Source organism: Corvus cornix, chromosome 9 (assembly GCF_000738735.6).
Source record: "Corvus cornix cornix isolate S_Up_H32 chromosome 9, ASM73873v5, whole genome shotgun sequence".
Lineage (NCBI taxonomy): Eukaryota > Metazoa > Chordata > Aves > Passeriformes > Corvidae > Corvus > Corvus cornix.
In genome coordinates this window covers 12,191,463-12,213,481 of record NC_046339.1, presented here as the reverse complement: position 1 = coordinate 12,213,481, position 22,019 = coordinate 12,191,463, and the positions used below count along the sequence as shown (strand labels likewise).

Here is a 22,019-nt window from a genome sequence, read left to right as displayed (position 1 = left end):
TTAAGACACCGTTTTTAGACCTGGCAATGCTAGCTGATTGCTGCCTGCTGTGATGCATGGCAGCACTGGTGCACTGTAGGAAGATGCTCCTTGAAAAGGAGGTGTGAGAATTCACCAAGAAGGTGCAGCACAGGGAGGGGCAGGAGCAAGGATGGCAACCAGTTGTGCTTGGAGGGTTGGAAGAGGATGCTGGTGGCTATACTCTCCTTTCACCAGTGACTTGGACACAAAAAGGGAGCATTTGCTTGCAAAATGTGTTTCCCCAGACAGGAAAGTGAGATGTGGAGGCCGGTGTGGGGCCAGGAGCTCCTGCCCAGTGTCCTGGCATTGGTGGTTGTTTGACAACATGCTTGCTACATGTGTATGGCTGAGTCAGAGGAAGAAAACATTAGAAGAGAATGGCAAAACTGCTGGCAAGACAAACGGGACTGAAATGATCACTGGGACCAAGGGGGTCCAGAGCAACTCCCAGCCAGAGCAGTCACAGTCAGAAAATAACCTCATTGCTTGTTGAAACATGAGCCACACATGAGAGGGATGAGCCAGCATGGACTGGCAGGAACAGGCATCCCTTGCACTGTGTCTCCACTGCTCACAGAGGAGCACAATCCTGCTCCTTGCCATGAGCTGGAGGAGGAGGCACTGGAGGCAGAGGTCAGAAGCAGCCAGCCCCATGGGGTTATCACTGGGTATGTGTCGTGCTTCTCACCTCTGACATCAGCTCTATGCCTTGAAGATGTCCTTTGCCTAAGGAAAAGCTGCTTACGGGCTCCAGATGCAGGACAGTGAATGGCAGCGACCCTGGACTCGGGTGCAGGTGCACTGAAGTGATGGTGTACAGAGATGCCACCCCATGCTCTGATGCTGCTGGTAGTGCAGAACCTCAGCACTGAGCTGGGCCTGTCCCCACATCCTGGGGCTCCAGAGTTGCTGACCCAAACTTGGCAGATTTTGGGTGAAAGCAGGCTATTTTTAAAGGTGCTTCAGCCCCCCCACTCCCTGCGTGTCATAGGGATGCCCAGTGGGAACAGGGGTACTGCTCACTTTCTCCCTACTGCAGCCCGGGAACCCATCCAGCCCCCACTGAACCGGGAGTGGGGTCCGTGGGAAGAGGACAGACGTGGGGCTCGCCGGCCGCCCGACAGAGGCTGGCGGGGCAGGAGCCAGCCCAGCCAGAGAGCTGCTGGTTTTCACACCCCGTCAGCCTGATGAGCGGCCCCGCTCCCTCGGCGCCCAGCGCCTGCAAGGGTCAATTACAGCGATTACTTCAAGGAGTCAAACCGGCTGCCGGCAGCGCTGGGGAAATCTTTGTTTCGCGTTTGGCTTTGTCAAAGGGAAGGGAAGGTGCTTGGGCATGCGGCGGGGGTGAAAGAGCCTCTGCTGTACGAAGGGCAAAAGTCAGAAGGTGGCCGGGTGTTTGCGGGGCAGGAGGCCGCCCCGGGGACAGCTGCCCTGTTCTGCCACTGCCACTGAGCAGCACTTGGGGCTTGGGCAGCCTCCAGCACATTTGGTCACTCAGGAAGGGCCTATAAGCAGCCCAGTAATTGTGGAGGGAAGCAAACCAGTTAGTGGTGGAGACAGCCTTTAAAAGTGAATGTGAAACCTTGGCAAGTTAAAAGTAAAGTCACAATAAAAGGAATTTACAAGTCTGGGGAAGAACTTGCTTAGGGTATTAAAACCTGAAAATAAACAAATCTGCATAAATGCTAGGGGCAGGAAACCAGCCAACAAGCTGGTGCAGGTTGTGGATGATGGAGGCATGAAGAGAGCACCTAGGGAAGGCAAAGCCTCAGCAGAAAAGCTGAGTGGTGGCTTGAAGATGCTCAGGCAGTGCCTGTGTCACCCTTCCTGCAGGGCTGTGCCAGGGGCCTGCCCCACAGAGGGGCCTGCTGGAGACACCTTCCAACAAAACAAGGGGCTACAGGTGGCACACATGTGTGAGATGAGGCAATGCCAGCCCAACTGGGGTTGGTGTTACCCAGCTGCTCCTGCCAGCCTAGGGCAGAGGGTGGGGAAGGAAACATGAGCCGCAGCCAGAGGGGCTCAGGCCATCTCAGTTTGGGAGAACTGATCTATAACAGATCTGGGGCAATGCAGCACTTAGGGGAGACTCAACACCACCTTGCAGGAGGAAGCCATGCCTCACAAATCAGCCAGGTCACCAAGTGTGGGGAGCAGAGCAATGCGCTGGTCATGGAACAGTGACACTTCCAAAATGGTTTTTTTGCCTTGGCACCTCCTCCTGCCCAATGGACTGAAGGGACAGTTGCCTTGCACAGGAAAACAACTGATTAAAAGACTTACAGATAGCAGAAGGAAGCTGGCTGCTGAGCGGGAGTACACAGTATTCTTGGTAAAATGGCAGGTGAAATTCAGTATTGATAAAGGCAAAGCAACAATCCACAGACAAGCAGCCCTCAATAGCCATGCAGAATGCTGACCCCCTCTTCAGTGATGCTGGGAGAGAGTCAAGACAGCAAGCATGATATATGATTAGGGAAAGAAGAGAGGACAACTAAATACATCCTCTTTTGGAGTAGTATGTGCAGCATTTTTTTCTCAAAAAGGATATAAGGGAAATAAAGAAATATGAAGAAAGGCCTTAAGGATGCCTGGGAGTAGAGTCTGGAGGCATGGTGAGGAAAGATCAGGAAAGATCAGATGTCATGGTCACATAAGCTTGGAAAAGCTGAAGGAAGGTCATAAAGGTCCCAGGAGTCAAAGTATGAGGTGGAGAGAGAGCTGGCATCAAACTGGAACAGTGAAATCATGTTGAGAATATGTCCAAAACAAGGAGGAGGACGCCTTTGCCTTCATCAGGCACTGCCCAGCTGTGAAACCCTCGGCCACAGGCTGTGGTAGCAGCCAAAAGCACTAAGTGGGGAAAGCTGCACCCACTGATGTTGAGTCAGTCTGACACATCAACAGTGGGTGAGACAGAGCTTACCCACACCTGAGCTCCTCTGCTCCCCCCAGTACCTGCCACCTTCACAGCAGGGCCTGGGGCTCCTCCTGCACTGTGAGCTGGCAATTCTTGGCCTGGGAAAAGGGTGAAGGAAGCAGGATACCAGACCATAAGGCTGAGCTGAGCTGAGCAAACAGAGGCACTTTCTGAGATGCAAAGGGCCAGGCAGGAAGCTGCGCCCTGGTGCTTTGTTTTCCATGGGCCGCACTAGCTTTGAGCTGCCAGCCAGAAATGCTGCCCTGCCTGCTACTGCTCTCTCCACTGTGCAGCACCTTCACCCCTCCCTGACTTTTATGAGCAAGGATTGACCAAGTTTTCCTCTGTCACATTGACAAATATCTTGAGTCAGGAAGAAAAAGAAGCTGAACCTGTCTCTGCATTGCACACTGGGGTGATGTCATAGGATCATACAATCAATGGTTTGGGTTGGAAGGAACCTTGAAGATCATCTAGTTCCAACTTCTCTGCCACAGGCAGGGATGCTACCCACTAGATCAGGTTGCTCAAAGCCCCATCCAGCCTGACCTTGAACATTTCCAGAGATAGGGAAGTGTTACGGCTATCTGGGCGGCAGATGCTGGGTGCACAGCCTGGTGCTCCTGCAAGGAGAAGGAGGCACTGGGACAGCAGGACTCATCTGTCAGGGCAACACCTGGCCTTTGGCAAGTGGGAGGTTTTTTTGTGCAAAGCCATTTGCTGCCTATCTGGCCAGCCCTGCTGTGACCCTGGAGCAGTGGCAAGAGAGCTCAGCATCCTCCACAGCTCCACACCAAAATCCAGTCCCCCCAAGGTCCCTTCTTCCCATAGTGAGCAGCCTGGCCAGCACCCATGCCTGGCACCCTGCCACCTGCCCCAGTGCTGCCATCCTGCACGCGAGGGCCAGGGGCAGGGGCTGGCCGCCGGCATCGCTCGCCCTCCAGGGCGCGGGCCTGGGGTGGGATTTGCAGAGATTATGCCGGAGGAATTACAAAGGAGCAGACTTTCCCACAGATGCTTCAATTGCTGCTCTGAGAAAGTGTGTGAGCTGAGGCAGGCCGCCTGCCTCACGGTGCTTTGGGGAACGCACAGGAACAGCACACATGGTTTTTAATAATTAAGTAACTTTAATTGTCCTGGGAAAGCAGCGCTTGCCTTGGGGCACTCTGCGCAAACTCATAATTAATGTTACCAGGAGAGATTATGGGAAGGAGAACTGAGAAATGATTCACTTTTGCTTTTTAAGCCTCTCCGTGTTAAAGCTGTATTATCCCCTGGTTTAAAGCCTCATTTAGCTGTGAAGAAAGCCAGTGTGCTCGCGGGGGGAGGTGGGGGGAGGAAGGCAAAGCACCCTGACAAATTGCAAACAGCCGCGCCAGGCTCCACCACCAGCCCTGGCGGGATGGGAGCCGGCGGCCAGCACAGCTGGGAGCATCCTGGGTGTGCAGAACAGCACCGTGGTGGAGAGCCCAGAGGAGTGAACGATGCTCATCACCAGCCCGGGCCCGAGGCTGGCATGTGTGTGTAATTCCCACGTGCGCCTTCTTGCTTGAGGGCTCCAAAGGCAGCTGCCAGCACAGGAGCTGCCAGACAGTACCGGGGCAAAGACTGGTCTCTCCCAGTACCCCCAGTAGTGCACCAGAGGGCCAAATCCTGGGGAGGCTGAATTTGGCAAAGTGAGAGCTCCTCTTTGGAGTCAGAGGGTGACAAGCCCTTTGTAAATCCGATTTATTCTAAGTAAATAAAATTGGCATTTAGCCAACCTGGCTACACTCCTCTGCCACAGCCTGCTCCCAACCCTTCAGGGACCAGTGCTTTCCTGTGGCAGCATGTCACCTGTCTTGACCTGGCAGCAGGCAAGCGATTCTCCAGGACACGCACGGCAAGGGCGGACAAAGTCTCTGTGTTGGGACATGCCTCAAGCAAGCTGAGCCCCCCGGAGCTCCTGGCCCTCCTCCTCGGGCAGCTGCCTGCCCCTGTGGGTCTGCTGAGCGGGGGGGATTCATTCAGCTCAGCAGCAATGCTGATGCTGAGCTCCAGCACGGCCTGAGCCCCACGGGGAGCCCAGTGGACAGGCACTGCCGGTGCGGCACAAAGAGGTGGGCAGTGAGGGAGGGATGCAAATCCTTCCCGGGGTGTGCAGCGCCTGGGATCCATGGTGCTTGCTGGCGCATTTCACCCACTTTAAAACCAACAACCTATTGGACTGGAGCGCCTCTTTTCTTTCTTTTTTTCCTTTTCTGTTTTTTTTCCCTTCCGCCCAAAGCAAATCATTGGACTCACGCAGGACGCAAGGTATTTTACTCTATAGAAATCCTTTTTTCAGGCAACTATGTCAAGAATGTTTTCATACTTTGGGCTGGATGGGAAAAAAAAGGGCTTAATCCCCTGAGATGGTTATTTCTCTGAAAACAGACATGCAAATGCTGGACTTGTCAAACCTTAAAATGTTTTCTTTATTCAGGGAATTACTGCCTGCCTGCTGAGCCCGGGTAATGCTGACAGGCTAAGCCCGGGGCCTTGGCAGCAGAGCATGCAGAGTGTGGGAAAGGGCGGCTGAGGCACGCGCCAGATAAGATCATACAATAAATGATACAGCCCTCCGGAGCACACGGCCACTTTCGTATGCAAACAGGTCTCCCTGTGCACACACACACACACACACACACCACACAGAGGCACTGCCCGGGCAGGAGGCAGCACCTTGCTGCACGCCCAGGCAGACGCACCTGCACACGCATGCACACGGCTGCAGGGCTGGCAGGATGCAGGGGAATGCAGGGGTATGCAGGACAGGTTTTGCTTAGCTCAGTGAACATCCCAGGTGCTGGAGGAGGGGAGATCTTCCCAGTGAGCCATGGTCTGGCCAGGCACATTCCCTGATCATCCTGTCATGCCTCAGTGGCTTCCTTTTGGTGCTGCTGGTGACCACGTTCTTGCTGCATCTGGGGCATCGTGGCTTGCACACCCTACAGGAGCCTTGTGAGGAAAGGAAAATCATTGTCTAATAACTTGGCTAGTTCTTTCTTCCACCCGTGGAGTAAAACCTGGAAATAGGACTCAAATGGCTCAGAAGGTGACAAAGATGATCCAAAATGCACAGGACTTTTAGTTGCATTCTTTTAGCTGTTGTGTTGGTTTGGACCTAAGTGAAGCTTTTTGGTACGCATGCCCGGGCCTGGGCAAAGCAGCCACATATTCTGCCCTCTGACAGGGATTCATTTCTGAAGAGAAGCCAAGAGCATGACCCACTGATGGGAGCAGCAGGACTGATGGTGCTGTGCTCCTGGTGCCCATGGAGGCAGCACCAGCCTCCCCCCAGGCATCCACAGAGCCCTCACTTGAACCATTTTTGCTTTCTTTGCAGTGTGCAAACCTGATTCAGCCGGGAGACAGCTGGCGTGAGCCTCCCTCAAGCTCTAAGTGTGGCACCTGCACATTTATTTTAATGACGTGGTGCCTGGCAATCCGTAGCTGGCAGCGGAGAGCCACCGTCATGGGTCACAGTGCTGGTGGGTCACACAGCCAGCCACAGCTAATGACCCATGTGCTGGGGCGGGAACAATGGCTCTGAGCTACTGAGAGTGCAGCGAAAGCCACCGTGGGAGGGAGCTGCCACCGCAGCAGCAGCAGCATTTGGAGCCAAAACGGGCTCCCTCGGGGAGTCAAGTGCCACCCCATAGCAGTGCTGGCACCAGCCCAGGCCCCCATGGGCTGTCGATGGCCATGGTCACCCTTTCCTGTCCCATCACGGGAGCATGTCCTGCTCTGTGCATCACTAAATTAATCTCAGTACAGCTCCTCCTAACCTGAGCTTAGCTTTTGACAAGGTTACAGTTGTATTTTTAGGGCATGAAGGAGCCTGAGTGTGGGGGCAGAAGGCTGCTGAGCACACGAGGGGTGGCAAAATAGGTGGCTGGTGATGGATGGCTGCCCTGTGCTCCTCCAGAGCCCTGCACACTCACAAATCACAGCTCCTCACTCCTCGCTGCTCTCAAGGTAGCTGGGGAAGGGGGAGAGCCACAGTGGGGGGGTCCTGGCGTCTTACTCCCGGCTTAATATGGTGCATTCACACAGATAATCTGTCAAGGAAAAAATGAGCCAACAAGCTATCTATTCTTGTCTGCGCTATTTTCCCATGTCAGAAACAGGCTGGGCTGAAAAATGTAGGTTTCCCCTTTCATCTTGCCTTTCAGAGCCCCTGAACAAGATGCCTTTCTTTGCCAGCACTCGCTGAGGAGATTTTGCCTTGAAGAGCAGAAAAAGGGGCTTTCTTTTTCTTTCTTTTTCTTTCTTTTTTTTTTTTTTTTTTTTTTTTTTTAAATATCTGTGCCCAGGCTGTGCCAGTGGCAGGGATGTAGAGTAGCTTTTATTTTCCTTGGGAAGGGAGGGTGCCATGCTGCTCTCCTCCTTGAGCTCCCACTGTTGTTACGGTTTCCACCAAGCTGAATGAGGGATGACAACAAATATTTCCCTTCCACATTTTATTTTTGACATGAAAAGAAGTATCTGGGAAGGCAAAAATAACATTTCCCCAGGTGGGAGGCCCCAGTGAGCGTGAGACAAGTGATGAAATGCTGCTGCATCCTCCCCTCAGCTGTGTGATGCCAACACATCAGTGCTGGACACTCAGCAACACCCATCCTTTCACGAGTGCCACCACCCTGCTGTGCCTCTCCCCTCCATACCCACTCCCCATCCCAGCTGGCTCCAGCAGGGATGCATGTCCCTGCTAGCCAGGCATGCTGTGGTGGAGCCTCCTCTCCCCCCTATCCGTGGGGCAGCAGGAAGCATGAGAGGCAGGCAGAGGATCCGCACACCTCAAGTTTACAAGGCAGTGGCAATCCTTGCTGTCCTCTGTCTGGGCATCTTGGGCTCACATGCCCTTTTCATACGGTTGCTTCGGTCTAATAAAAGCAAGAAATGTGTTTTTATAGGCTTTGTGGTCTGCATTTTTTTGCATTCTTGCTGGTTTGTTCTACTTCAGTGACTGGCGGTGGCCACCAGCTCTCCAGCCATGTGGGCTGTTCTGCTGGTGCTGGGCTGTGTTTGTTGATTTATGGAAGTGGTTTTCAAAAAATAATATTTGAAATGGCCAGGTAACAGCCAAGTGCAGGGAGAGACATATCAGCAGCACTCGTATAGCAGTGATCCAGCTATCTGGTTTCCTGTAAAAGCAAATACTTTAAAGGGTCTTAGGCTGTTCTGCTTCCTTCACAATTTTGAGACTATTTTGAGAATTTTGAAAATTGTGGTCTTCTTTGCTATGGTTTCCCTGACCTGGGGATCACACATGGCAAACAAATAAACCCTTTCTGAGATCCAATTAGTGGTGCCATTGAAGCCTACATTTTTTATTGCTTTTGTATGTATCCTTTTGAAAGAAGAGGTGGATGCTCTTCCCTCCTCCCAGTGCAGAAAAATGCAAAGTCAGGCTCTATCCCCAAGAATTGGAGGAGCCTGTCCACTCCAAATATCAGTGCTAGAGACTTGGTCCTCACAGCCAGCTGTGACACATGGTCTTGCTCAACTTCTTTTCTCCTCAGCTTTTCTTGTGTGAAGATGAGGACAAAGAGGAGACAAAGCTCTGAAAGCAAATGCTTCTTCCCTGGAGGATGTCTAAGCAGCCTCCAGTCACGTGTTTGGTTCCTGTCACCCGTAATGAGGACAGGGGAAGAAACTCCTGCAGGGAATGCTGCAGAAGAGATGCCCAAAAGCTCAGGCTGCCATGAGCTGCAGCACCAGTGCCTGCCTCGCCTCGCTGGTGTCTGAGTGCAGGGCCAGCACCCACACCCACCAGAGAGCTGTTGGAAGAGCTGCAGGGCCAGGGATGTGCTTCTCTGCCAAAATGTTTCTAAGGCAGGGCTGCTGGAAGGAACCGCAGGGAAATAGGGATCAGACAGAGCAGGCAGCTAATTGGGAGGAGCAAAAATACATAGGTAAGATAAAAGAGAATGTTTGCATTGTCTGGAATCCCCAGGCCATCCCAGATTTGCCTCCAGCTGTTTGGTGAAAAGCCCTTTCCAGCCTTTGAGAAGGTCATGGTTAGCCTGGAATCAAACAAAATGAGCAAGCGAAGGCAAGAGGCAGGGAGGAAGGCATGAAACCAGCTCCTTGGACTTTTGGGAGGACTGGGAAACTTGTAAATTCAATTGCTTGTGGTGGTGTAGCACTTAGATTGCCACAGCTTTTGCATGACAGTACTGAGACCCCACCTAAGGCTGGAGCTGCTCCAGGCTCTGGAGAGAAGAACCCATGGCCTGAATACACAAAACAGAAGTGGAAACAGGCAAGAGATGACTTTCCCACAGGCAGAGTGGGGCAGAGCTGGAGCTGCCATCGTCCCAGTTAAGGCCACGGCCACCAGCTGCCTTATCCTGGGGGCAGGCTCAGGGCTCAGCTGTGTAAACTTGTGGGGACCTGGGCAAGAGCTGGATGAGCCCAAGGAATTTTTGGGAGCTCAGTGTGCCATGTCAGTGGGAGCCTGGCAGGGCTTTGAGACATGACAGTAGGGCAGAGACATCTGGGCAGCGTAGTGTCACTACCAGCTCACTCAAGTCCTTGTCCTTGCTGCCAAGCAGAGTACCTTGGGATGTGGAACACTGCAGTCCTTCTTAAACCTCAGCCTGGGAGTCTCCCCCAGGACAGAGGAAAAGGGGGTGGCAGGCAAAGGGAAGGTCATCCTTAGCCTCTTCCTTCCTCCCACCAAGCTGGGCAATGGTGGAATGCAGCAGGAACCAGGATGTGCCTGTCCTTGCTTTGGGCTCCCAAATAAAAGGGACTAAAGCCACAGGTGCTCCATGGGAATGAGCATTGCAGCCTGTGCAGGGTTGGGAAACTGATGTTATCACAAGGGAGGGTTCACCTCAGCAGGGAGGTGAGGAGCAGCCCCCCAGCCCAGCCCCACAGCCACTGCCCCAGGCCCTCTGCCAGCTCTGCGGGATGGAGGCCCCAGCGGGGGCGGGCTGGGAACCACCGGGACTGCTCCAGCAGACGGGGCCAGTGCAGGTTGCAGCACACTGTGAATCACCAGCCCCGGCACGCAGCCGGATCCTTCACCTGGCAGCGGCTGGGTACACCCGAGTACACCTCTCACTTCCCGACACAAGGGCCTTTCCCTGGGCTAGGGCAGGGGCTGTACAGTCTCCTGGCTGCAAGGCAGGGCTGGGAGCAACTGGACTGCTGAAGCCCTGGGAGATGCTTGCCTGGGCCTCCTGGGAACCTGCAAAGTGCTTCCATGGGCTTGGAAGCTCTGACCCCAGCCTTCCCCCATGTGTGGAATGAGGTTCTGCAGTCGGCACAAATTCAGAAAAAATACCCAATGCATGTGAATAAAAGCTTATGTGAGGGAAAACATTGCCTGCAAAGAGGGCCCAGACCCTGGGCAGCGGTTCCTTCACTGCCATCCTGGGGAGCATGTGGGAAGACCCTTCTTTTCCTGCACCAGGATCTCATTTGACACCTCTCTGGGTGCTCTGTCAGGCTGCCCCAGCACCCACTGGTGCACTGGGACACTGCCAATCCTCTGCACTCCCTGCCTGGCTCCCTGGGCAAGCTGGCTAGCTTGCCTGGGAAGTGAGGCTGCTGTTTGGCAGGAGCAACTGTGCTGCTCTCCAGGCTCCAGTGCTTCCCCCAAGCACCAACACTGGCCCCATGCACACCCCACCTGTGCTCGGGGGAACGCCAAGGGACACGAGGGCTGCTGGGGCAGTGTGGGCAGATGCCAGTGCCACGGGCAGGGAGTGTGGGCTGCTGGGCACCGTGCCGCAGGCTGGGCAAAGCCAGGCAGACAAAGGGGAGCCAAACCCCCAGGGAAGGCTTGGATCAGAGCCTGTCCCAGAGTGTTGTGTGTCCCCCACAAAGCTCCCAGGCTGGCTCTGCCCCCACCGCTGCCTTCTCCCTCTGCGGGCAGGGCTGGTGCCAACGTCGGAACCTGCTAATCAGTAGCTACAGCAGCCGCAGCCTCCCTCAAGCCTCCCAGCCTCCCTTCCCTCCCTCCCGCCTTGACTGCCGGCCAAGTGCGGCCGAGCCTGCCGGCGCAGGAATGTGTGAGAGCCATGTGTCACTTCTCCAGACTGTGGGAAAGTGCTGCTCCAGTGAACTCACAGCAGCTGCCCTGCCCCAGCCCCAGCCCCGGCCCTGGCCCCGGAACAGGAGCTGGGCTGGCCGCCCTGGGACGCCGGTGCACTCCCGCTCTGCTCCCCTCAGCGTGGGTCCCCTGCCAGCCCCCAGCCCTGCGGGTGACAAAGAACATCTGAGCCCCCAGCGCCTGCCACAGCCACTGTGGGTGGTGAAGGAAGGGCTGCTGACCTGGTTTTCCTTCAGAAAGAGTTGTTTCCCTGCACTTTTATGGTTGTTTTTTTTTTTTTTTCCCCTAGATGAAGGGTGTGGGGTGCTGAGAACAGGAGCAGCCACTCGGGGAGCCAGGAGCTACCCCCATGCCGTGCTCTCACCACCTGGCACGTGTACAAAACTCTGTGTCTTCAAAGCTCTGGGCAGACAATGGCCCCTTTCAGGCTGTGTGGTGCCTGCAGCCGGCCAGAGCCCTGGCCATGGTCAGCCTGCCTGGTGTGGGCTCGGCCCTGGCTCCAGCACTGGACATCCCTGCCCACATCTATGAGAGAAGGCAGACGATGCTGCGTGCTGGGGGGGGATGCTCTTGAACCCACATTCCAGCTGCTGGGGGAGCAGCCAGCCCCCTTCCTTTTCTCTAGCATCCTCCTTGCCCACCACAGCCCTTTTGGGTGTTGCAGTGGCCATCAGCACAGTATTTCCTGGAGGAGCTTGGTGCTGGAGCTTCAGCATGGCCCTCAGCTTTGTGTGGAGGGGTTGGCTGCCTTGCTGTGGGAGCCCCCACGTCTGGCAGCTCTAAACTCACACAAAAGCAAGACCTAGCTGAATAGAGGGTGGGGAACAGCCTGTCCCTTTTTTCCCCCCAACCCCCTGCCAGTGGATTAATTGCCGACCCAGGGAGCAGGAGAGCCAGGCTGGGGCTTGGCAGGAGGGCAGCAATGCAAAGCACTGAAGCAGTGTGTTCAATGGTTGGCTGGTGCCTCTGTGCCTGCTGCCAGCCCTCCCCAGCTTCCTTCTTGCTGTGCTGGCCCCAGCCGACCAGGCTCTACAGACAAGCACCTATTTCTGCCCTCATTTTCATCTCCTTCTCCTAAGCCTGCCATGGGCTCTCATTAAAGCTGCTTGCTGGGGACTCATTAACTTGGCAGGCTCAGTGAACCTGGATCAATTAAAATAAAGCTCCTTAGCTTCTCTACCCTCTGCTTTTCTGCAGTGTTGCCCCACTCTCCTACTCCTGTCAACATCCCAAACCAGCTAGAAAAGGACAACAGTCCCTGACCTGCAGCGTGTCCTGGAGGCGTGCTGTCAGTCCCAGGTCCATCTGTGCCATAGCTCCTGGCCCAGGTTAGCACCAGGGACTCTTGGGGAGCACGTTTGGTGAGAACCTCTTCCACAGGAAGCCACAGCTCTCATTAGGGTGGCCGAGCTACTTGTAATGGCATAAGAAGGGTAGGATGGCTGCAGTCTGCAATTGTGCTATCGACATGCCCTTAGCCCCTGCCAGCACAGCTGGCTGCAGTGCTCCTTGATGGGTCCAGTGCTGACCTTCTGCCTGCAGACCCCCAAAACATCTCCCACCTGGTCCTCTTAAAGTAAGAGTGGTGCTCAGGAGCAGAGCCAGCTCCCCAGGCTCCATGGTGCCCAGGATATGTTGCTTGGCCAACAGCCATGCTCAGATTCACCTGAGACCTGATTCCACAGCTCTTGATGTATTTTCTCAAATGTTAAGATGGGTCCATTGTCAATGATAGCTTTAAGGAGTGAGAAGAGAGGTAGACTTGCTCCCTTTTTACCAAAAAAATTACCTGGATGCTCTGCAGCCGGTGGAGGGCTGGAATATCCCTGATAGTGCCTTACTATTGACTTCTTAATGACTCCAGTTAGCACGTTGTGCACCTTTTGCTATTTCAGAAACTTTTGGAGAGCAATGCTGACTTATCTGGTCAGAGCTACACAAATTCAGAGGGACAGGCAGAAGCAGATCTCAGGCTTTCACCCCCTTCTAAATCTGTTGTCCAAACCCAAACAAACCAAAGCTCTAATAAAATTAGCTTGGAGTCTTTCCTGGGTTGCATCCGTGCAGACTGGGGATCTGCTGCTGCCAGATAGACAATGATATTAGCGGGTACAGAATGAGGCCAGGGGGTGTTAGAAACCATGGGCCAAGTCAAACACTGGATGCAAATGCTCCCAGGCTCTGGGAAAACCCTGACCCAGGCACTGACTGGACAGCATGGCTAGGGCTTATCTCTGCAAATCGAGGACAGCAGTGTGGCCTCTCTGGCTCTCGACTGTAGATGAGCTCCAGCACAGTGAGAAAATCTGGGGCTCCAGCATCTTACTGGCACCTTTTTCACTGCCTGGCCACAACTGTGATGGCTCACATCCTTTCTCACTGCAAGGGCAAAGTCTGATGTGTCACCTGCTACAGACCCAGGCTGTGTCCACCCTGGGAGCAGAGGCAGACCCTGATTGCAAGATTGTGCCTGCTGCTCCCCTACTTGACTGCAAGTATCCCCACACGGCCTCTCAAGTGGAGAAAATATTTGCTGTTGGCATTAGGTTTAGACCTAAAGTCCTTGCTTGAAAGCCCTTGACTGGGGACAACTCACATGAAGAGGAACTGTGCTTGGAAGCTCAGGGTCATCATTTTCTCCTTGCCAGAACCGAGCAAGAAAAGCAAACAGCTCCTGCAGCCCTTCTCTGGTTTGGGTTTTGTTATACTTTCCAAATGCATCAGTTAAATATTCACGAAGGATCAGCCAAATTTTTCCAAGGCTTACAAGCTCAGTTCCAAATGAGCCTTGGCCTTACTGATGCTCCACAGAGGTCTGATTGCACTGGCAGGAGGAAGAAACATGGAGTGTGAGGTTTAGCGGGCCCTGTGCTATGGCAGCTCATCATCTCTGCAGTGTTGGTCCAGATCCTTTTTAAAGGCAGACTGGGCTGCCCTTGTTGCTCTGCCTGTCCCCAGTGAGTCACTGGAGCATGGATCATACATGTACATAAGTGCTAATGACCGTGTTTATGTCCCAGGTGTATTTGCTAGGCAACAGTTGACTCTCATATGATGCACAGGTGGGAAGAGGGAATTACCTTGCTTAAACCTCTCCTGTGTTCATGGAGGTGCCCAGCAGCATCCAGGATGACCAATGCACCATCAGTGACCAGCTCTGCCTGGCCCAGCTGGACAGAATCATCCCACAGGAAAGGCACTGGCTGTGTCCTTGTGCCTGCTGAAAGCAGCCTGCAGTGTCTGCTGAATGCTCAGAAATTAGGGGCAAGAAGAATGCAGATGATGGGTAGTTTTTCTGATTCATAACTCAGGAGTTTCAGGGTGCTAGAGGTTGTTGGGAGCTCTAAAGATGAATTAACTGCTTTCCAAAATTCCTTCTCAGGGGACATCTGAGTGCTTTCTTAGCAGTAACACCCATCCCCTACCAGTGAACTAAGAAGTGGTGTGCTGTGCATGCGAGGGCTGAGCTACAGCACAGATATATGATGGAGCTGCTGGCTGCCCCAGTCCCACTGCTCTCCAGTGTCCCCTGGCTGGCTTTTACACAGCACTGGTGCAGTGTGTGAGGAGTCCTTCAGCTGTCTGCATCACCCAGTGCTGGGGTGATTTCCAGGATGCTCCTGGACACTCCTCTGTGTATGGGGCCAGGGGTCCCTCATTGCTGCCATGCAGGCTGACCCTGCTGCTGAAGGCACAACTACAGCAGCACAGAGCACATCCCCACAGCTCCCTCCCTTCCAGCCAGCTGGGAGGCAGCAGGTCTGGCAAGCAGGGCAACAAAAATACCATCAGGGGATTGCCAGCAGGCCGAAAGGTCCAATAGCTTCCCCTCTGCTCTGACCTTAGCTGCTGAGCACTCGAGCGAGAGGCTCGTCGGGATAACGTTTCTCCTCGCTGCTGATCCCTGCTTAGCGGGCACATTGCTGGGATGGCAGAGCCACCCTGACCTCTCAACACTCAAGGCAGCCCACGCTCAAATTCAGGGCACCTGCTGCCATAAGGCAGTTCAGGAAACCTGGCCAAGGGGCTGTCACACTTGGAGCCCCCAGCAATGGGCCCAAACCCTCTGACAGCAGATCCTGCACTGCCATGTGCAGCATATGGAGTACAAGAGGTGGAAAGCAGGACAGCAGTCCCACAGCCCCTTGGCTACCCTGAGCTTGCAAAAACCAGGAGCCCGATGAGGCACCCATGGGTGCTCGGTAGGGTATGGAGATCCTACACATGGGACAGAGGTGTCATTGTGCCCTGAACTCCCATGCTGGGTTGCTGTCTCCAAGGGGCAGGTCTTGTCCCCACACCAGAAGAAAGGGACTGTCGTCATCCTCCAGCCCCACAGGTTTCCCCAGTGTCAGCACTGTGACACTGTGAGCCGCCTGTCACCACTGGCCCTGTGAGAGGTCTGGGGGTCACCATCACTCTCCCACCATGACAAGGGAAAAGCAGGATGCTTTGACAATAACCCAACACTGCCAAGTCCTGGAAGCTCTTGCTGCTTTGGAAAAGGAGGGACTTGAGCTGAACTGATGAAAAAAGAAGCATTTTAGCCAGAAGTTTTGATTTTTAAAGTATTTCCCACTCCAGTTTCTAATTTAAATTCAAAAGGGAAAAGCCCTCAAAATGCTATCTTTAAAAAAAATCTGGTTTTATTCAAATTCTGGTGTGATGAAAATCAAAAACTCTTTTTGAGCTTGAAATCCTTACCCTAAAAACAAATGTTTTATGTAACAACTACATTTTTAATAGCAGAAAAATTTAAACCAAAATTAGTTATTTGATGCTAAGCTTTTATTTTGGTCAGTCTCTGGTCCTATATTTAATCTGACTCCATCAAGGATGGGAAAAACTTCAACGGTGAGAATGACAGCAAGCACAGGAGTGGGGCGTGGAAGGAAAGCCAGGACAGCTGGGCTAGAGCTTGGCTACCTTCAACCAGATACCTCCAGGGGAAGGCAGGGGAGGAGGAAGACTTTAATAATTAGTCCTGGGCTCCCTGGAGCATTTCCAGTTTGCAAATTACCACTGCTTTATTAGGCTCTAATTCAATCTGCTCCGGGACATTGCTTGCAAAAGCCTTTTTGAAGAAGAGGTGTGGGAAGCGCCCCAGTGTGGGGCTCATGCATGGCCCGTGGTGGCACACCCTGGATGGTGCCTGCCCTGGCTGGGTTCCACCCCCGTTCCCCATCCTTTGCAGGAGAGAAAAATGTGACTCCAGCGTTGCTGGAGATCCCTGACTGCATTAAGTGCCCTTGTGGCATGATAAATCCCACAATGACAAGATGTGTATTTGTTAGTGTGTGTCTATAGGATTAGGTTTGCTGGAAATCGGGGTCTTTTGGGCAGCCTGGGCACTGGTGTCTGGGTGAGGGGCGGGGGATCCTGCTCTGTGCTGGGAGAGGGAAGAAGCTGAAAGGATAATGAAGTGCCATCAGAGCTGCCCGTGCTCACAGCCCAGCCCAGCACCAGCTCAGCAGCCCAGGCGGCCCCTCCCTGCTCCCCGCGGGATAACCCAAAAGCCTCCCAGGATCCCTTCCCAAGACCCTCTAAGTGGAATAGTTTTCCAGCGCTGTTGGTCTGGGATCACATCCATACCCCGCAGGGAGGTTTGGCTTGCACAGACACACATGCACACACAGCCTGCAGCCTTGTGCCAGTGGGGTCCACAGCATCCCAAAAACTGCCTCCTTCTTCTAGCAGCTGAAAAAGTAGTCCCTAACTAAAACACGGCAAGTCTAATTTTTGGGTGAGAGCCCATGAGATGGGCAGAGTTTGACTCAAAACCACCCATGAAAAGTGGGTGGTTGGACATTGCCACCCCCAGAGATGGTTTTTTCCTATAAGCGTGACCCCTTGGTTTAAAGCTGGATGATTTTCATCAAAGGAGAGAAGAAATTGAGCGAGATCCTACAGGAGGACTAAGAAAAGGTGCCAGACTGAAAGACCCTGCCCCTAAACCCTAAAAAAGGGTTAGCCTTGGCTCTTTCCCCCCACTCATGGCAGAGAGCTCTTGTGCCTTCTGAGTTCACTTCTGAGAATGAAACGCTCTGGCAAACAGGGTGAAAGGAGAGGGTGGAGAAGAGGGAATGAAGAGGATGAATGGGAGGGATCCAGCCCTGTTCTTATCTGATTGCTGCTGAGTGAGGCATGATGAATTCCCCAGCAACAGGTCTGTTTTGTCAGAAGGCCTCTTATCAGATGGCACAAGCCCAGTGGTCTGGCCATGGCCATTAATCACCCATCAGCAGCTCTCCTCCAAAGAGAAAAGTTTTCCCCCTCCTTTTCCCTGTTGGCCCCAAGCTGCAGCAGGAAACTTCCACCCAGCCAAAGCCCCCCTCCCCCCAAGGAGCACAGGAGATGGCCCCATGATGGGGATGGTGGAGACCCCACACCCTTCAGATAAGGGAATAGAAGTGGGTGTGAGGTGTGGGAGAGCAAACCACCCCAGTCCCACGAGCCCTCTTCTCTATGTTGAGTGCCCGGGACACAGTGGCAGGGACATACCCCCGGGATCAGCTGGTGTCCATCCCTGAGCTGGGAACATCCCTGGGCCGGAACAGCAGGGTGATGGGGCACCCCAGACTTACCGACAGCCCCCCATTGTCTCACCTTTGCCACCGCAGCCAAAGCTGCAGAGCCTCTGGCACAGCATCACTCACACCAGGAGCTTTGGGGAGAAGGCTTGGTGGCCAGTTTGGCTCCCACACCAAACCAGGGGCCCTGGCACCCCCCTCGCCTGTGCTCCCTAATCCCCAGCCTGCTGCTCCACCCTCCCTGCACAGCAGCTGCCGGCTGCCTGGAGCTGCACGGGGCTCTCAGCTCGCTCCGTTTTCTTACGGTGCTTGTCTGCAGCTGGTGGCAAGTCACAGGCTCTGCGAGTTAAGCTCTGGGAAGCCCGTTTTTGTTTTATAACCTGTCTTTCCTTGTCTTTCCTAGGTTAGCTGGAACTCAGGAGCACAGATTACCCCAACCTCGGGGTAGCCATGAGAAGCAACTTTAATGCAAAGCAATTTGTCAGAGCAAAGGGAGAAGATACAAATGTGCATGTGTGTCATCTTGTAATGTATGTGGGCATATCAGAGCCCCAACATCAGGGTGGCCCCAAAAGGTGGGAGGATGCCTCATGATCAAAGATATCCCTCTGCCTGTGTGACAACCCCTTGCAGCACCTGGACTGTGCACAGCCCCGGACCGCATGGGGACACCAGTGGGCTGCAATCCTGCAGGGCTGCAAACTGCTCCAGTAGTGAGACTGTCCCCACATGTCACCACGATGGCAGACAGGAGGGAAATGCTGGATACCAGCTCAAACGTGGACACAGATCAAATCCAGGCAGGGGTAACCAGTATCTCTGAGGCATCCAGGAATGAGATTGGTGTTTGAAAGGCAACAGAGGTGAGAGAAACCAGGGGAGAGGGAAGAGGGGGATGCTCAGTCCCATCTGGCCACTCAGCCAGACCAAGAGTGACCAGAGTCCAGCTTTTCCAACCGATCCACAGAGACACCCTCATGCAGCATGCAACTGCCCCTGTAAAACCTCTTGGAGGCTTGGAGCATGCAAAGGTGAAGTTGCATGAAGGAGGCAGATGGGGCTGTTCTTGGGGTCATGCTGCCTGGAAGCAGAGCAGGAGTGCTCCTGTTCCAGTGCTCTGCAGGATGCAGCTGGAGTGAGACATTTGCCCCTGGCCCTGGCTGCAGCGGGACTGAAGGCTGGAAAATTTCAGTCAGGAGGAGAAAGGAGGGGTCAGTGTCAGGAGCTGTCTGCGGTGGGTTGGTGTTCTCTTACCTCCCTCCACGGCCACGCCAGGGCTGCCGGAGGAGCCGTCTGCGTGCTTTGGGTCTGGTGCCATCAGCATAAAGGTGACATTTGTCCCTTGGTCACACTTTCCCCATGCCCAGATGGTGCAAAGTCCTCACTGTCCCTGTGTCAGCTGAGGCACAGAACAGGGATGCCAACTTGGCAGCTGACAGCGAAGCCAGACGTGGGGGGGTGCAGGCAGGGGGTTGCCATGTGTGGCTCGTGCTTCAGGGAGCTGAGCACAGTCACCCTCCCTGGGAGATTTTAAAACTCGCTGTCTTTTTTCACAAAGGGGCCAAACAAGGTTCTTCTGTCCCCTGACACTAATTTTTCTTCACTCTCTTCTGTGGGACCTCACATGAGACTGCTGCAGCAGTGGGCCACTGTGGAATGGGATTTTTTGTCACACTTAATGGGAGGGTTACTGCCAGAAAATTCAGCCTGGAAAAGCAACAGTCTTCCACCCAAGGTCTGACTGAAGGTGAGGTCCATCACAGCATGGTGGCAATCTGTTTGCTCAGCTCCTGGAGCATCGTGGGTTGTGTCAGTGAGGCCAGCACTGGGCCCCACTGTGCCATGCCAACTTGATGTCACAGGAAGGAAAAATACCCTGAATGAGAGCTCATGGCTGTGAGTAATGGAAAGCAGTTTTCTCTTGTAATGCCTGGCCATAGAATGTCAGATAGATGTAAAAGTTATAAATACATCACAGAGCAAATAATTACAGCACGGCACTAACTCCTTGCTTCAAGAGAGCTGCTGATCTCCCTGGGCACCGCCCAGCCCTGGGGAGATGAGCCAAGAACAACCTGAGGATGGGACATAAATGTGTGCAAACTCCTTTTGCTGGCAGGTGTTTATCTGCTGCCTCCAGCAGTTTGGGTGGGTGCTGGTGCTTGCAGGGGATCTCAGAGCTGCCATTGCTGAGTCTCACGGTGACATAGCTGAGCGTGGCCGTGCTGAAGGACGGTGTGTGCTCCATGGTGTGATTAGCCAGGTGAGAGCCAAGGGCAGACACATGCCCAGCTGCGCTGACTGTGGGAGGCAGCAGCCCGTAAGGTTTTAGGGGGAGTATGTTCTCATAGCAGGGAACTTCTCAACACGTGGGAGGAACAGCCTCCTCTCAGCTGTACAGCAGAGCACCGTGGATGGGGTTGTCCATGTACCTCCCAGTGAACATGCATTGAAGGAGAAACAGGAAGAGTCCAGATGATCTCCATCCTAGCCACCACTATGCAAATGACACTGGCACAAGGACTTAGGAAGCTCAGCATCCCCTCAGTACTGAACTGATGGATGCAGCGTTCCCAAAGCAAGTGCCTGTGGGTGCTCAGGGGGAGCAGCCAGAGCAGGGTCCTGCCGAGGACCAGCACTGTCAGAGGGGCTGGGTACACTGCCCTCAGTGCCAAGAAATTACCCTCTGATTGCTTGCCATTGTGGTGGGATGCCAGAAATTTCCTATATATACACACACACACACTCATACATCTATACATGGCTGTAACAGTTGAAGCAGACCCCAAACCCTTACAGAACATTCCTGAGAAACCTCTTGCTTCTGCAGCGCCAAGACTTCAGAGCATGGTTTCAGAGCTCCAAAGGTACGACTCAAGGGTGAAACACAAGCCTAGCATGGAATTCCTGCAGCAGGGTTTCACAGAAGGGCAAGATGCAGAGGAGAAGGAGGGCTCAGAGGAACAGGTGCAGGCAGTCTTGCAATGCTTCCCTCTGTCTACAAATACACCAGTGGAAATAGTGAGAGGAGCAGAGAGCAACGATGCAATAAATCTTTTAAAAGAAACAATAAGAGCAGGACAGCTGGCATAAAAAGGAGCATGTTCCCCTGGCTACCAGTGGCTTTAGGAATGAAAAAAGTGGAGTGAGTGAGGGACAACATAGTGGCAGGGTAAGAGCAAAGATCCCAGAGAAATTTAAATCCTGGGATCCTGAGAAAGATTCCCGGGAAAACTGGGTGCTTTTCGAAAGACTTGGAGGAGAGTTAGTCTCTGTCCAGAACACCGTTTGAGGAAAAGAAATGCCAGAGATTGTGGTGCGTAAGCTAAATACTGAAGGAAGAACAGCAAAGAATACATAAACTTTTGGGTGTACCAAGGAGGGATGGGAGGAGAGGGTGCTGAGTGAACAAGTGTGGAGGAAAACCACCCATCTGAGATCATCTGTGTGCTTTACAAATTGGTGTTTCTTCCCAAAACTCATGGGGTTTATGCCTAACCTTCAGTCCCCAGCACCTTAGCCAGAGAAGCACCACTCTAATACCCAGCTCCAACCTTGGCTCAGTGGTGTCTTGGACTGAGTGTTTATTTCATAATAATCTGTTTTCTTCTCTGTCCAGCTGTGAGTTTGTTACTATTTAATTTCCTTGCCTTACCCTCTTGGTCTGGTATTGCCAGAGACTCTAACACAGGATCCTGTGCTTCCCCTGAGTCTCCCCTTCTCCTATTCACAGACCCTTTCCAACATGAAATGAGAAGCAGCTTCCCCCCAGGCTGTCCCTGTGTATGCCTCCAGCTTGTTCTCTTGGCTACATTTCTGCTGAGGAACATGCTGGAATGCTAAAGCTGTGGTAATGAGTAACACACTTCTTCAATGGGACGAAGCTTTCTGAATGCACTGTGCTTTACAGCTACCATAAATAATGAAATCAGTATTTGTAAACTATACTTTAAGGAATCCATTCTTTTCCAGAGATTTCAAAAGCGTGTCATTTTCCATATTGAGAAGTTTGCCAGTTCATCTATTTTTAGAAATTCTCACTCTACTGATGTGGTCAAGACAGTCCTTAAACAGAAAAGGATGGCTGCACGCCTTGAAGGTATAAACAGCCAGACATGTGATGGGAAATGCTTCAGAGGTGAGCCCTGCAGACTCCTAGACATCAAAGTTGTTGGGTGGTGAAACTGCAGGGACAGATCAGTGTGCGGGCTGGAGAAACAGGCACTGAAAAACATCTTAGAAGTTACTTTTCTTGGAGACATGAAGAGTCCTTAAAATAGTCTCATGTCCCAGGAAATGAGACAGATCCTGCGGAAAACTGGCAGTGTGGCCTCAGCCAGAAATGCACTTCCTTGGAAACCTTAATGTGTGTAAACATAAAAGTGGGAGGAAAAAGCAAAAAACCTCACAAGCAAGCTAGGCTGCCTGTGAGGCTCCTCTGGGCTGTGTGGCTCTGCCA

General features: G+C 53.3%; 1 long non-coding RNA gene across 4 annotated transcripts in view; it reads left to right on the top strand.

Annotated features, from left to right (window-relative positions):
• The window catches only part of LOC109145555, a 35,166-nt gene that overhangs the window by 6,000 nt on the left and 7,147 nt on the right, over nucleotides 1-22,019 (top strand). The window contains exons 1-2 of one of the 4 annotated variants that reach the window (XR_002046996.3): nucleotides 7,260-19,307; nucleotides 21,533-21,698. This is a non-coding gene — a long non-coding RNA (uncharacterized LOC109145555). Of the gene's footprint in view, nucleotides 1-7,259; nucleotides 21,699-22,019 lie in introns of those variants that run through there. The other 3 variants (XR_002046994.3, XR_005602679.1, XR_002046993.3) reach the window with 3 other exon arrangements.